Raw genomic sequence first — 4542 nt, forward strand, 5'->3', positions numbered from 1 at the left:
CTGCTGTTCAAAAAAACACATTGCTGCATGTCTGAAGTTTGCAAAAGTGCATCTGGATGTTCCACAGCGCTACTGGCAAAATATTCTGTGGACAGATGAAAATACAGTTGAATTGTTTGGATGGAACCCACAACACTATGTGATGAGAAAAAAAGGCACAGCACACCAACATCAGAACCTCATGCCAACTGCAAAGTATGGTGGAGGGAGCATGATGGTTTGGGGCTGCTTTGCTTTCTCAGGGCCTGGACAGCTTGATATCATCGAGGGAAAAATTAATTCCCAAGTTTATCAAGACATGTTGCAGGAGAATGTTAGGCTATCTGTCCACTAATTGAAGCTCAACAGAAGTTGGGTGATCCACAGGACAACGGCCCAAAACACAGAAGTAAATCAAAAACAGAATGACCCGATTGAAATGCTGTGGCATGACCTCAAGAGAGCAGTTCACACCAGACATCCCAACAATATTACTGAACTGAAACAGTTTTGTAAAGAGGAATGGTCCAAAATTCCTCCTGACTGTTCTGCAGGTCTGATCTGCAACTACAGAAAATGTTTGGTTGAGGTTATTGCTGCCAAAGGAGGTTCAACCGGTTACTTTTTCCACCCTGCACTGTGAATGTTTACACAGTGTGTTCGATAAAGACATGAAAATGTATAATTGTTTGTGTGTTATTAGTTTAAGCAGTCTGTGTTTGTCTATTGTTGTGACCTAGATGAAAATCAGATCAAATTTTTTGACCAATTTATGCAGAAATCCAGGTATTTCCAAAGGGTTCACATACTTTTTCTTGCCACTGTACATATACACCTTTCTGTTTTAATTACTGTGTATGTACGCATCCTGGTCTCAGAGACTTTTGCATTATTCTGTATGTAAATCGGAGACACTCCATTTATACTGAACAAAAATATAAACGCAACATGCAACAGTCTCAAAGATGTTTCAGCTCATATAAGGAAATCAGTCATTGGAAATCAATTAATTTGGCCCTAATCTATGGATTTCACATTACTGGGAATACAGATATGCATCTGTTGGTCACAGACGCCTTAAAAAAAGAAAAGTAGGGGAGTGGATCAGAAAACCAGTCCGTATCTTGTGTGACCACCATTTGCCTCATGCAGCACGACACATCTCCTTCGCATATAGTTTATAAGGTTGTTGATAGGGGCCTGTGGAATGTTGACACACTCCTTTTCAATGGCTGTGCGAAGTTTCTGGATATTGGGGAGAACTGGAACACGTTACCGTACACTTCAATCCAGAGCATCCCAAACATGCTCAATTGGTGACATGTCTGGAAAGTGCAGGCCATGGAAAAACTGGGACACTTTCAGCCTCCAGGAATTGTGTACAGATCCTTGCGACTTGGGGCCATACATTATCATGTTGAAGCATGAGGTGATGGCGGCGGATGAATGGCACGACAATGGGCCTGAGGATTTCATCACAGTATAAAATGCAATTGTGTTCATTATGCCTGCCCATACCATAACTCCACCGCCACCATGGGGCACTCTGTTCAAACTTTGACATCAGCAAACCGCACAACGCCATACACGCTGTCTGCCATCTGCCCGGTACAGTTGAAATCGGGATTAATCAGCGAAGAGCACATTTCACCAGCGTTCTAGTGGCCATTGAAGGTGAGCATTTGCCCATAGCAGCCGGAAGTAGGGGTGCTGAGGGTGCTGCAGCACCACCTGAATTTTTTTTTTTTTATTATAAAAAATTGCACAAAGTAGTGCACTGGGCCTTTACTAGTCCTGTATTAGCGGACCAATATAGCCTTCTGTAGCAGAGCCCCAAAAAACATGTATAGCACCGCAATATACTGTATCTCAGTTTATTGCATAAATCGGCATCCATTAGATTGCAATGCTGGTGCAGTAAAATAATCCAGTCCAGTTTAATGAATTACAGTGTAGGCTAATCCAAGTGTAGGCTATGACACAATGTAAATGGAGAACAACGCTAAAACGTGGCCAGTGGCATATCGAAATAGTGTTGTGAAGACTCCGGGTGAACGGAGGGGTTGTCCATGGTGCTGTCATTCAAGGTCCTTTATTTGCCCTGTTCTTATTGAGCACTGGACGGTTGCATTTTGTCTGCTGCGCAGATGGATGAAGCCAGCGGGGAACACATGCAGCATACAGACACCACCGCCTACAGTCCTACCACAGATTTCGCTTGCAGTAGTGTAGTGGTATTTTTGTTTAGATGAGGGTGCGCAAAAAAATATGTAAATGACGTCATAATTTCTTCAATCAACTTTGGTACAGACAGATGTAGCCTAGTGAATAGCCTATCATTGCTCTCCAACCCTGTTTCCGGAGTGCTACTGTCCTGTAGAGTTATTCGGGTAATGTTATATTTAATCCAATTAATCGTTATGTGATCTTGCAAGACATTGATTCAGCTTTGATCTAACTTTACTAAACAAGCGCCATTGTGAGAAGTGATGATCTTCTATTTGTAGAAATAATAATAATATAATAAGTAAAAGAAAACAGAGGGCAGAACTATCAATTCATGTAATTTATTTTCATAGATTTTAATCATCAAATCAGTTGACCAAGTAGTAAATATAAATCATTACTACTTAGAACTGCAGCATATTCATTTTAATAGAGTCATAAAATCATGGGGTATTACCTCCAATTCACAGTCATTATAGCCTAACGATCCCAAGCAGGGCTACAGCAACTTCCAGAAAGGATTGGGCTTTTGGGCTTTAAGGTGGCCAACCTGGTTTGGGTGTCCTCAGTAGAATCGTGTCGCTGTAACCAAGTGGTCACATATCGTTCTGGGTTCCATTGCGCAAGAGCAGGTCGGTGGAGTTTTATGAACATCAAGGCAGACCGGTGCATTTTTTCGACATTATGAAGTTGTCAATGGGCCTCTACAGTGCTCATATGTAGCCTACAGTTCTTCATCATTCGCCAGAGCGAAGACAGGGAAGAAACCACTATTTACCTACCTCTAGGCTGCTGTAGCCTACATATTTATTTGGTTTGTCACTCTATCATATTTCATGGAATTTGTGTGGTAATTAAATATAATTTATTTAGAATTTATCCTGCAGGTGAAGAAGCCGGATGTGGAGGTCCTGAGCTGGCGTGGTTATACATGGTCTGCAATTGTGAGGCCGGTTGGATGTACTGTCAAATTCTCTAAAATAGCATATGGTAGTGAAATTAACATTCAATTATCTGTCAACAGCTCTTGTGGACATTCCTGCAGTCAGCACGCCAATTGCACGCTCCCTCAAAACTTGAGACATCTGTGGCATTGTGTTGTGTGACTAAAATGCACATTTTAGAGTGGCCTTGTATTGTCCCCAGTACAAGGTGCACCTTTGTATCGATCATGCTGTTTAATCAGCTTCTTGATATGCCACACCTGTCAGGTGGATGGATTACCTTGGCAAAGAAAAAATGCTCACTAACAAAGATGGAAACAAATTTGTGAGAAATAATATTTATGTGCATTTCAGCTTATGAAACATTGAACCAGCACTTTACATGTTGCGTTTATATATTTGTTCAGTGTAGATTCTCCCTCTTTCTAAGTTTCTAACTGAGATTTTCATCTCTGTCACAACTGCTGGCATTACGTTTGCTGTTTATAACTGTGTTTTCCGCTAATTGTATTTTGGCAAATTTAGAAAATTGTGTTTTATTAGCTGATTCATTACAGGAGTTGCATGTTCTATAATAGGCTCTATATAGCCTTTTGACTGTGAGATAATAGGCTTGCTATTGTTGCATGTTTCCATTGAGCGCATAATGAAAAATGTCCGATCCTCATGTGCATGCATAGTATCAGAGAGGAAGAAGCTAAGCAAGAGGTTTCACACTCGCAAAAATCTGTCCAAAATACGCTTATTTTGGGCCTAAGCTTGTCGCCTGCCTGCCTTCTCGCCTTGGGACGACTACCATTGTTAGGGCGGAAACATAAGCATCTCGTCATTATGTACAGATCTCTGATAGTGTTGTCTGTTGGTCACGTCACTTTAGTGTTTGGAAAAAATGTAACAGTTTGTTGACCGGTTAATGAAGGTCAGTTAGTCGGCAGCAAAATGTACAGAAATTAGCATCCCTATTACGAATTTGCAAAACGCATGAATTCTAGCTAGGTGGATAACGTTAGCTAGCTCACGAACGTTAGCTAGGATAGGGGTTAGGGTTACGTTTAGGAGTTAGGTTAAATAGTTAAGGTTCGTGTTAAGGTTGGAGTTAGGGGAAGGGTTAGGGTTATTATTTATTTTAAAATTATATAATGTGTTTTTTTGTTATGATATTTGTGTCAAGGTGCAATTAGCTTCAGCCTCTCAAAGCTATGAATTACTCTGATGTATACAACAACTTGTCTCGCACATAATTGTGAAATGTCTGGCCTCTGTTGGTCTGTTGTGCTCAGCTGAAGCCTTTACATTCAAGTAGTAACTTATCTCACTTCTCTCAGACCTAGTCATTCCCATGCCAGACTTGGATTGGTGTTGGTGATGCAACAACTGAGCAATTAAAAGCAGT

The sequence above is a fragment of the Oncorhynchus tshawytscha genome, linkage group LG16 (genome assembly GCF_018296145.1).
Source record: "Oncorhynchus tshawytscha isolate Ot180627B linkage group LG16, Otsh_v2.0, whole genome shotgun sequence".
NCBI lineage: Eukaryota > Metazoa > Chordata > Actinopteri > Salmoniformes > Salmonidae > Oncorhynchus > Oncorhynchus tshawytscha.